Source organism: Aedes albopictus, chromosome 1 (assembly GCF_035046485.1).
Source record: "Aedes albopictus strain Foshan chromosome 1, AalbF5, whole genome shotgun sequence".
NCBI lineage: Eukaryota > Metazoa > Arthropoda > Insecta > Diptera > Culicidae > Aedes > Aedes albopictus.
In genome coordinates this window covers 86,053,988-86,066,286 of record NC_085136.1, presented here as the reverse complement: position 1 = coordinate 86,066,286, position 12,299 = coordinate 86,053,988, and the positions used below count along the sequence as shown (strand labels likewise).

The following is a 12,299-nucleotide window of genomic DNA, read 5'->3' as shown; positions in this document are numbered from 1 at the left end:
ACCTGTGGTTGAACACGGTGTAGTGTCTTTTATGTAACAGAATTACAGAAAATTCCTAAATAAGTGTTTGGAAATTTTTCAAACATGTCTTTGGAATCAAGCGAGCTCCTGCTAACGTAATGCAAAAGGGAGGTTAAGGAATTCCAGAAAGAGTTCATAATGCGATCCTTTGAGGAATTCCCGAAGGATTCCTTTCTGGATCTTTCGAAGGAATCCCAGGTGGAATTGGCGAAGGAATCCCAGGAAAAATCGAGAGGGAATTCCTGGAGTATTCTCAAAAAGAGTTTCTGAAGAATCCTTTGGAGTAATTCCTGAAGGAATCCCTAAAGGAATCTCAGGTGGAGTTCCCGATGGAATCAATGAATTAATCCCCCAAGGCGTCCCTGGAGGAATGCCGTATAAAAGCCCTGAATGCATTTCAGTGGAAATTTCAGGTGGAATTCCCGAAGAAATCTTGATGAAATCTTTGGAATAATTTCTGAGGGTGGAGGGATTCCATGGTGGTCCTCCTAATAGAATCCCTGACGGAATTTCTGAAAGAACCCTGGAAAAATTCCTTATGGAATCCCTAGACAAACTCTTGAAGAAATCCCTGGGGGCATGTCAAAGGAATTCCTGGAGGAATGTTTAAGCAATACCTAAAAGAATCCGTGGTGGAATTCCCGATAGGGGGTTCACGAAAGATTCTCTGAATGCATTCTTTTTATTTATCTGTATTAACGAGATTTTCAGCCCTAGGTTAGTTCTTCTCGGGACCCACGCTTTACTTCCCTTCCGAAGGAAGAACTCACACTTTGCGAGTTTGTAGGGGTGGGATTTGATCCCAGGTCCTCGGCGTGATAGTCAAGTGTTCTAATCATCACACCAGGTCCGCTCCAGAAAGAGTTCTCGAAGAAATTTTTAAAAGAATTCCTGAAGGATTCGCCAGAGGAATTACTCCAGAATTCTTTAAAGACATTTTCAAAGGCATTCCAGGAGGCATCCCTGAAAGAAATATCAGAAAAAAATCCACGAGAAGTCCCTAAATGAATTCCAGATGAATTTGCTAAAGTAAAACCAAGATGAGTTCCTGAAGGAATCCCGAAATAAATTTCTAAAGGAATTCTTGGCAACACTTGATGGCATTAATTTCTAATTGATGTTATTAATTCATTTGGCTATGTAAATACATTTGTAACCTATTGTTTGTCTTACCTATTATTGAATCAACCCAAATTACTCGCACGAGCACACTTGTGTTTGAGTTGTGTCAAATAATTTATCGACTGCAGCACTGCTACTCTTCACTGTGATGCCCCACTTGGTCGACTTTTTGTCACAATGTTACCTTACACCTTTATCACTTATTTTTGCATATTTTTCATTAAACGCTTTTTCATTTCACCACCGACTGAAATGTGTAAACGGACACCTTCGAACTTATAACGCTGTTTTATTCATTATTCCACTCGATCACACGTTCTCATCTGCACGAACAAAGCGTGGTCGGTCATCCGATGATGTGGTACTCACAAAGAGTGAACTTCACAGAGTGCACCGCGCGCGGGTGGGCGTCTATTGTTGTGCAGTTTCACCTCTCACCATTACCACAGCGCCGCCAATATTGTAGAGGTGGCTACGGGAAAATGCGAACCAAGTAGTTGTTGGCACATATCCTGCTGGCTGGCTTCTGTTTACCAGTGCGCACACAGTAGTGTACAGAAGACGGGTAAAAAACGAATATCCTTTCACCACCGGGCGGAATGCATCTGAACCTGCTCTGCTAGCTCGGGACCTGAAGTAAATATTTGCCCTGGAAGTGGAAAGAACAAAGAGAGAAAGGAAAAATGCACGGTTTAGTGACATATTTTGTAGCGAGAAGAGATGAATCTGGGGGTGAGGGACGGGAGGCATAAGCTTTCCCTGATAGATGGTGAGATGGTGGGTGCGTGGAGATGAAAAAATGGTCGTGAAGTCTGACGGACGGATTTTTGCTACATTGCAGCTGGTGCGGCTGGTATAGCAGATAGGAATTCACATATTTTCTGTTAGATGTCGATACAAGACTCAAAGCTCTGAGAGATCTCTGTGTGCGATGGTGACAAGCAAACGGCTTATAGCAGCACATCAAGAGTTTTCTTTGAATCAAACAAAAGATTTGAGCTGAAATTTACATGTCAGGAGCAGTTTAGACAGAAGATGAAGGACAATAACTAGAGAACTAGAGAATTTGAAATAGGCGATCGAAGTAGAAAGAAAGGAGAGAATCGAAAAAAAACAGTAGATAAAAGATGAAGTGAGTATACAGAATATGAAATATAGAGTAAAGAATAAAGAAGTTGGCATTTGAAAGAAAAAAAAAACAAAAATATAAAATATTAGAGACCGAATAACAGAGAAGGAAGGGGATAAAAGATACAAAATCAAAACTAAAAAATAAACATATAGAAGACAAAAAAAAACAGATAGAAAAAATAGAATAGAAATAGGAAATAAAGATAAAATAAATAATAAGGATTAAAGACACAAGATTAAAGAAACCAAACATTAAAAAAAACATAGAAAGCAAGTACCTTTTTGAAGTCGGTTTTTTTTCATGCGTTATTATAGAGTTTTTTCTACGTATTTTTTGTGGTTTTGGTGCTCAACAACTTAGAAAGGGAAGAATATGATGCAGAATAATTTTTCTGGATATTCTACGTCATCCAAACTGTTCTTGAGTAGAGATCCTGAAGTCTACGGGTGTAACAATAACTTTTTTCACTATACAAAGCTACGATTTGTAATCTATCATGCCCAGTAAGCCTTCTGAAAGTTCAAAAGACAGTATCCGATAAGTCGGGATATCCTAGGTCATCCAAACTGTTTTTGAGTTCAGATCCTACTGAAGTCTACGCGTATAACGGTAACTTCTTTTATTATACAACAAAGCTGTGATTTGTGATCTATCATGTCCAGTAAGTCTTCTGAAAGAGCAAGAAACAGTATCAGAATAGTTGGGATGTCCTAGCTCATCCAAACTGTTCGTGAGTCTAGATTCTTAAGTCTACGGGTGTAACAATAACTTTTTTTCATTATGCAAAGCTACGATATGTAATCTATCATGTCCAATAAGTCTACTGAAAGTTCAAAAGACAGTTTCCGATTTTTCGGGATATCCTGGGTCATCCAAACTGTTCTTAAGTTCAGATTCTGCTGATGTCTACACGTGTAACGGTAACTTCGTTCGCTATACAAAGCTATAATTTGTAATGGATCATGTCCAGTATGTTTTCTGAAAGTTAAAAAGACAGTATCAGAATAGTTGGGATGTCCTCGGTCATCCAAACTGTTCTTGAGTTCAGATCCGAAAGTCAACGGGTGTAACGGTAACTTCTATCATTATTCAAAGCTACGATTTGTAATATATTATGTCCAGTAAGTCTTCTGGAAATTCAATAAAGCTACGATTTGTAGTCTATCATGTCTAGTAAGTCTTCTGAAAATTCAATAAACAGTATCAGAATAGTTGGGATATCCTAGGTCATCCAAACTGATCTTGAGTTCAGGTTATATAGTCTACAGGTGTAACGGTAACTTCTTTCATTATACAAAGTTACGATTTGAAATCTTTAATGTCTTCTGAAAGTTCAATAGACAGTATCAGATCAGTGGGGATATCCTAGGTCATCCAAACTATTCTTGAATTTAGATCCTAGAGTCTACGAGTGTAACGGTATCTTCTTTCATTATATAAAGCTACGATTTGCAATCTATGATGTTCTTGAGTTAAGATCCTTAAGTCTACAGGTGTAATGGTAACTTCTTCCACTATACAAAGCTACGATTTGTAATCTCTTATACCCAATAAGTCTTCTGGAAGTTCAAAAGACAGTATCGGAATAGTTGGGATGTCCTAGGTCTTCCAAACTGTTCTTGAGTTCAGATTCTGAAGTCTACGGGTGTAACGGTAACTTCTTTTATTATACAAAGCTACGATCTGTAATATATCATAGCCAGTAAGTCTTCTGGAAGTTCCATAAACAGTATCAGAACAATTGAGATAGCCTAGTTCATCCAAATGGTTCTTGAGATTAGATCTCAAAGCAAATGAGCGAATCGGTAACTTCTTTCACTATACAAAGCTACGATTTGTAATCTATTATGTCCAGTAGGTCTTCTGAAAGTTCGAAAAACAGTATCATAATAGTTGGGATATCCTAGGTCATCCAAACTGTTCTTGAGTATAGAACCTAAAGTCTACGGGTGTAACAGTTACTTCTTTCATTATAAAAAGCTACGATATGCAATCTATCGTGTCCAGTAGATCTTCCGAATGCTCAAAGGACATCATCTTGTCGTCTGGGGTCGTCCAAAATGTTATGATGTTTAATATCGAGCATCTACAGCAATTTAAGTTTCTTTTTTGGCTATATAGAATTATGTTGTATAATCTATTAAACATGCTCCTCACAGAATACAATCAGAGACTATGACCTAGCCTCAGGGTATTCAGAATCGTACACACTACTGTCCTGCTATATGGACAACATGTAACATGGAGTCTACAGTCGTAACAATATATTTTTTTGGTTTTGGTTCTAGTCCTCTAGTCTTCTAGTCTTCTAGTCTTCTAGTCTTCTAGTCTTCTAGTCTTCTAGTCTTCTAGTTTTCCAGTCTTCTAGTCTTCCAGTCTTCCAAACTTCTAGTTTTCTAGTCTTAGAATCTTCTATTCTTCAAGTCTTCTTGTCTTCTAGTCTTCTTATCTTCTTATCTTCTGGTATTCTAGTCTTCTAGTCTTATAGTCTTCTAGTCTTCTAGTCTTCTCGTCTTATAGTCTTCTAGTCTTCTAGTCTTCTAGTCTTCTAGTCTTCCAGTCTTCTAGTCTTCCAGTCTTCCAAACTTCTAGTTTTCTAGTCTTCGAATCTTCTATTCTTCAAGTCTTCTTGTCGTCTAGTCTTCTAATCTTCTTGTCTTCTGGTATTCTAGCCTTCTAGTCTTCTAGTCTTCTAGTCTTCTAGTCTCCTAGTCGTCTAGTCTTCTAGTCATCTCGTCTTCTAGTCTTCTAATCTTCTAGTCTTCTAGTCTCCTAGTCGTCTAGTCTTCTAGTCTTCTAGTCTTCTAGTCTTCTAGTCTTCTAGAGACTACAAGCTACAAGCTAGAAGCTAGAAGTTAGTAGATGGAAGCTAGAAGCTAGAGACTACAAGCTACAAGCTAGAAGCTAGAAGTTAGTAGATGGAAGCTAGAAGCTAGAAGCTAGAAGCTTGAAGATAAAAGCTAGAAGCTTGAAACTAGAAACTTGAAGCTAGCAGCTAGTAGCTAGCAGCTAGAAGCTAGCAGCTAGTAGCTAGCAGCTAGAAGCTAGCAGCTAGTAGCTAGCAGCTAGTAGCTAGCAGCTAGTAGCTAGCAGCTAGTAGCTAGCAGCTAGTAGCTAGCAGCTAGTAGCTAGCAGCTAGTAGCTAGCAGCTAGTAGCTAGCAGCTAGTAGCTAGCAGCTAGTAGCTAGCAGCTAGTAGCTAGCAGCTAGAAGCTATATAAGAGGGTAGTAAAGAGAAGATGCAAACTGTAAGATAAAAAAGTTATTGAAGGAATAATATAGAGAAAAGAAGATGAACAATGGAAGGTGGAATATGAAACACAGAAGACAGTGAGAAGATAAAAAATGATTAATAAAAGACAGAAAATAGAAAATATAAGATAGAAAATCAAAAATCAAAGCTAGAAAACTGAAGGTATAAGAAAGAAGGCAGATGCTAGAAAAATTAAAATGAGGAATTACAAAATGAATAATACGACCTATCTCTCCACCTCATCATCGGCGTGTATACGTTTTGCAATTAAGCTATAAATATCAGTAACTTTTGAATCCCGAATAAACTCTCTAGCTGAATTTTCTCCTCTGTTATAAAGTTACTGTTCCGTGTAAAAATATCCCATCCGGAGCAAATGGATCCGCGTGCCTTTTCGATTTTGCATGCTTGACTGACTAGGTACCAATTTCGGCTTTCGGTAAAGAGTTAAAATTGAAACGACAAAGTGCGACCGTTTCGGATCAATAAACAAGACCGATGCTAATCGGATTTTAGCGAAAGCCGTGTCATGATGGCTAGCGGGCAAACGACGATAGACAATAGACGGATTTCGAGCTAATAGGCGCTGCCTCTCGACTTTTCAACTGTTGCCAGTTTCCGGTTCAGTTGGGTACAGAAACAATATTGGAAGAGTTCAACCGTCGTCGTTGTTTTCAGCGGAGGCGCTCATTCTAATTTTAGCTAGAAGTGTTGAAAAGCTTTTTCAGACCGCCTACCTAGCTCAAAGCATTTCGGCTTATATTTGAAGCATGCTTTCAAGTTTCCAAAATTTTTGAATCAATGAAGTGGAACCGCATTGAAGTTGAAGATGTTTTATATTGTATTCCTGAACGCCATATTCAGTCTAACATCACAGAGCACTCAATAGGACGAACTGGACGAATTCCTGGAGAAAATCTTTGGAGTTATTCTTGAAGGAATACCTGGAGGCTATCCGGGTAAAAAAAAACAGCAGAGATGCCTTGAGGGATTTCCAAAGAAGTCCATGAAACGATTTTATAAGGATTCCATGAAGAAATTTCTGCTATTCTGCTATTCTGCTATTATCAACGCATCCCCTGGCTTTCGCCCATCTGCGTTGTCTTTTCACTAGGCAATACGTCTACCAATTGATGTTTATGGGCTTGCCGGACCAAGTCATGTAGCTAAGCCAAACACCCCACCTACAACTGTTGGGTAGGCACCATTGTCCCGCCCACTGGTCTTTTACAGCTAGTTGTAGGTGCATGTGTGCGTGTAAGTATTGGAGTGTGTGTGTCAGTGTTGGTGTATTGTAGGCGCCAACTCGTTCTAATCCACTCTGATAGCTAACTCCCTATTGAACCATTACCCTTAAATTTGGCAATCTATGAAATAGAATGAGTTAAACGCCTGTAGAAAACAGTCAGTTAAATCAAACAAGGAATATTAGTATTAAAGCGAAGATACAACGAAGCAACGCCCCGAACCTCGAGAGCACAAACCCCAAGAACCAAATGACAGGCAGCGCCGATAAGTCGATCGACTGGCCACCATCAGTGAATAACCAATCGAGTAAACCCCCCAGCACAAACTGCCACCAGCTCTCCCGACCTGCGCCCAACAAATCCGAGGCACAGCCCAGCCTTAGCTTCACCTTAAAACCAAAATCTAGATTACAGAGCACAATACTTCCCAAGTAACCACACAGCTCGAGCCGCAAATCACGCACAACACGGCACAACTAAGACAAACACTACCACGCCCGTACAACCGAACCCGACCTAGAGTAGAGAAGGGTCTCTTTCCACTCCAACCCGGACTCCACTGCACCCACAGGGCAGCGCACCTCACCCACACCGCACTCATTCATGCATCACTGTCCGAGCCGCACGGTCACCTGGGTTGAGTCTATCTGCATGACCTCGCCCAACCCGTAACGCAGAGTTTAAGTCCCTCTCTTGCATTACAAAGTACTCCCTCTTCCCAAAAATCTGTGCGTGGTATAAATGAGATCTTAAGGCTGAAGAAATCGTCACCAATACAACCGCCAACACTGAGCACTCAATGATGTCGGCCTTATCAACGACGACCCCCTCAGTCCCAAACCCAATTATCCCACACTACCCAAGTAACCACCCTGCTGAAGCCGTAAGCACCACACGCACAAAGCACACACACACCGACACGCACCACCCCACACAAACCACCAAGGCCGAACAAAAGCGGAAAGCGGTGCCACCACTGCTGAATCACGAGTTTTTCAGTATAATTCAGCAATCGTAGATCCATTCTTCGACCCTACTCAGCCCTAACGGTCCATAGCAATGCCTGTCAATATATGCGCCTCACACATGCAACCCCTACACCCTAACAGTATGGTCACTTGGGTATCCCTGGGTTTTGACATGATGGTCAGGGATCACAGCCATCAAAACGTTCCACACTTTATCAGGGCTTACGACCTGTAGACATGATGATTTCTCAATAGTTTCAAGCTCTTTCGGACCTTCCGCTATTGGAGACCATCATGGCTAGCGGTGTTATAAGGATTCCATGAAGAAATTTTCAAAAAAAAAAAAAAAAAAAAAAAAAAAAAAAAAAAAAAAAAAAAAAAAAAAAAAAAAAAAAAAAAAAAAAAAAAAAAAAAAAAAAAAATCCTGGAAAAAACTCATAGAGAAATTCCCGATGAAACGCAGGAATCCTTGGAAGACTTTCCAAAGGAATCGAATTCTTTAAGAAATCACTGGAGAAAATCTCTGTTAAATATCTCCAAACAATTGTTCCACAAAATTGCTTTAAGAAATACAGGAGCTGTTTGATTAAGTGATAACCTCGATACTGCTAAAAACCACAACGTTATATCTCTTTTTGGAATGTAAAGAGCACCAGACATATAACTCATAGGCAAGGAAAGCAGTCAGTATCGAAGCAAGGCCACTTACTAGTACAGATTTATAGGATGCTGCAGTTCCTACACATCATCAGCTTCCATCGCAACGCTGCTAATGTGAATCCAAAACACGAGCTTGTCGGAAAGTGTATGTAACACGGAAACGCTACACACCACGTAAATCAATATCAAATTCCATCACACCAATGGAACATTTTTGGTGAAGCTCCTTGCTCATGTTGCTTTGCTGCTGGCTGACAGGCTGTGTACAACTAGGTACAGGATGATGTCGTCGACGACGCGACGTGGCTTGCCATACTTGATGGCGACCGTGGCGTTGCGTTGTTGTTGTTGGAAGCAAGCCACAAAATTCTCCGCCAGCTTGGGTTAGGGGATATAATCTCATGTTTTTGGTGCTTCCTTCAGTGCGCACTATGTAGAAATTATCAAACATTTTAGACTTTTAGAGCCTCCGCCACCACCGCCACCGAGATAAGCTGGGGAACACCGACTGAATTGATGGTGAGGTGTGGGTATAAACACAATATCCTCTCATCCGATATCGGGATTCATGTACTGCTTTTCGAAATGGTCTGACTGCTACCAATTTTCGTCATCCATTAGTTTTTCGACGATCTATCCAAAAAGATCCGTAGATTCTTATACGAGCTTTTTAAGGAAATTCCTCCCAGAAATTCTTTACAATTTCCTCCAAGAATAAATACAAGAGTTTCACCCATAATTTAATGATTGTTAATCATTGATAATTAAAATTTCAATTTCTGTGATTGATGATTAAGATCAATTATTAATTTTATTTTTAGGGTGATTAGTGATTACGATTAATGTTTAATCAATCACAAAACCACTGGAAATTATTTGAGTTATTTAGAGACAAGGTATTTGGAGGTATTTCTCGAGCCCAAATCTAGAGACCCTTCAAACGTATCTGGCTGAGAATGTAACTTGATGCTTGCTTGCGCACAGCAAACATTAAGTTACATTTTCAGCCAGATACGTTTGACGGTTCTCTAGGTTTGTGCTCGAGAAAATTTGAGCTGTGTACTCCAAATATCTTGTCCTTGAAAATTAATGGAAATTTCAAAAGTTCAAGGCTTTTACTCTGTATTGGGGATTAAAAAAGGAATCATTTATTATTTTACACTGGAACCTCTTCTTATCATTGCAGAAGATACACACATGCATACATTAAAAATGTGCATAACTTATAAGGGTATATATAAAAATGCAGTGGCATACGTGGGACCGCGCATAACTTGTGAACGGAAGGTCCGATTTTGGTTGTCTTAGTTTTGTTCTGTTAGTTTTCACCCAAGGAAGGTTTATGAGGCCTAAAACTTAGACAAATTGAGAGTTTTCGAAAATCGATTTTCTATACTCTTTTCACCGGGGACTTGGGCTTGGCTAGAAACTTGAAACGTCAAAAAACGCAGTAGGCAAGACAAAGTTTGCCGGGTACAGCTAGTAAGGGTATAAAAAAGGGGGAATTTGTGCAAAAATAATCCACGACTTAAATGGGGCTTTAAGTGACTCAGAGGAGGGGTAATCAGGAGCCTATAATGAGCGTAACAGGAGGTTTCAGGGGCGTTTCAAGGCATTTCAGGTAGGGTTATATCATGGAATTTCAGGAACACCCTGAAATCCAAGGAATCTCAGTGGCATTTCAAATGGATTACGGAAATTTCAAGGGCCTTTCAACGGGATTGTGGAATATTCAGAGGCGTTTCAAGAGGTTTCAAAGGTTTTTATAAAGGGGCGTCTAGAAATCCTCCTAAAACATCCTCGGACCTTCCCCCTCCGAAAAACCCATAACGTCTGCGTAACACCTCTGGGATCAACCGAAAAGCTCTGAAACTTCCTGAAATGCCACCCTCATTACTCTAGAATCTCCTTGGGCCTCATGTAACGCACGTGAGACACTTTGAAGCCCCCGAAAATGAGAGCGTACCGCCTCTAAAACCCGCAGAAAATTCTCTGGGACTTCCTGAAATGCTTCCGGAATCCCCCAAACCCTCTCGAATCCCCTGAGTGTAGAATTAGCTTCAAGTTAAAATACACGTTCATAAAAAAATCTCGAACCCGAAATCTTCGAAAACGCCTTTAAAATCCGTCGAAAATCTTCTGAAACTCTTTGCAATGCCTTCGGAAACCCCTCAGACCTCCGAAAACGCCCCTGAAACCTGCTTCGAAAATCAATGTCCCACACTTTCACACTCGAAACGACTGGTACGACGGCGAATGTAAACAGTTGAAAAACGAGAAGAATTCAGCATGGGCGAGAATGCTGCAACACCGTACGAGAGCGAATGAGGCACGTTACAAACAGGTGCGGAACAGGCAGAACTCAGTCTTCCGGATGAAGAAGCGCCAGCAGGAAGAACGAGATCGCGAAGCGATGGAAGAGCTGTACCGCGCTAAGGACACACGAAAGTTCTACGAGAAGCTGAACCGCTCGCGCAGAGGCTTCGTGCCACAAGCCGACATGTGCCGGGATAATTACGGGAATATTCTCACGAGCGAGCGTGAGGTGGCGACAGCATTACGATGAGCACCTCAATGGCGACGTTGCAAGTACATACCGAAGGTGGCGTGGTAACAGATTTAGGAGTATGTGCACAGGACGAAAGACTTGCGGCCCCTGACCCCCAAGAGATTGAGGAGGAGGTTGGCCGGTTGAAAAACAACAAAGCCGCTGGAGCAGATCAACTACCAAGCGAGCTTCTAAAATACGGTGGAGAAGCACTGGTGAGAGCACTACACTGGGTCATTTGGGAGGAGGAAGTATTGCCGGAGGAATGGATGGAAGGTATCGTGTGTCCCATCTACAAAAAGGGCGACAACTTGGATTGCGGGAACTATCGCGCGATCACACTACTGAGCGCTGCCTACAAGGTACTCTCCCAAATTTTATGCCGCCGTCTATCACCGATTGCAAGAGAGTTCGTGGGGCAATACCAGGCTGGATTCATGGGTGACCGCGCTACAACGGACCAGATGTTCGCCATCCGCCAGGTGTTGCAGAAATGCCGCGAATACAACGTGCCCACACATCACTTGTTCATCGATTTCAAATCGGCGTATGATACAATCAATCGAGAACAGCTATGGCAGATTATGCACGAATACGGACTCCCGGATAAACTGATACGATTGATCAAGGCGACGATGGATCGAGTGATGTGCGTAGTTCGAGTATCAGGGACACACTCGAGTCTCATCGAATCTCGCAGAGGGTTACGGCAAGGTGATGGTCTTTCGTGCTTGCTGTTCAACATTGCGTTAGAGGGTGTAATAAGGAGAGCGGGGATAAACACGAGTGGTACGATTTTCACGAAGTTCGTTCAACTGCTTGGTTTCGCTGATGATATTGATATTATTGCTCGTAAATTTGAGACGATGGCGGAAACGTACATCCGACTAAAGCGTGGAGCCAGGCGAATCGGATTAGTCATTAATGTGTCGAAGACAAAGTGCATGATGGCAAAGGGCTCCAGGGAGGAATCACCACGCTCGCCACCCCGAATTTCTATCGACTGTGATGAAATCGAGGCGGTTGAAGAATTCGTGTACTTGGGTTCACTGGTGACCGCCGACAACGACACCAGCAGAGAAATTCAGAGGCGCATTGTGGCAGGAAATCGTGCTTACTTTGGACTCCGCAAAACTCTACGATCGAATAAAGATCGCTGTAACACGAAGTTAACTATCTACAAAACGCTTATTAGACCGGTCGTCCTCTATGGGCACGAAACATGGACCCTACGTGCAGAGGGCCAACGCGCCCTTGGAGTTTTCGAACGGAAGGTGTTGCGTACCATCTACGGCGGAGTGCAGATGGAAGACGGGACTTGGAGAAGGCGAATGAACCACGAGCTGCAT

At 41.6% G+C, this 12,299-nt stretch overlaps 1 protein-coding gene across 1 annotated transcript in view; it reads right to left on the bottom strand.

The window, feature by feature from the left end:
• Positions 1 to 12,299, bottom strand: part of LOC109410171 (RYamide receptor-like) — a 172,045-nt gene that overhangs the window by 118,373 nt on the left and 41,373 nt on the right. The window contains exon 2 of the mRNA XM_062845698.1: positions 1,195 to 1,792. The gene's annotated coding sequence lies outside the window, so the exon portion shown is untranslated. The remainder of the gene's footprint in view (positions 1 to 1,194; positions 1,793 to 12,299) is intronic.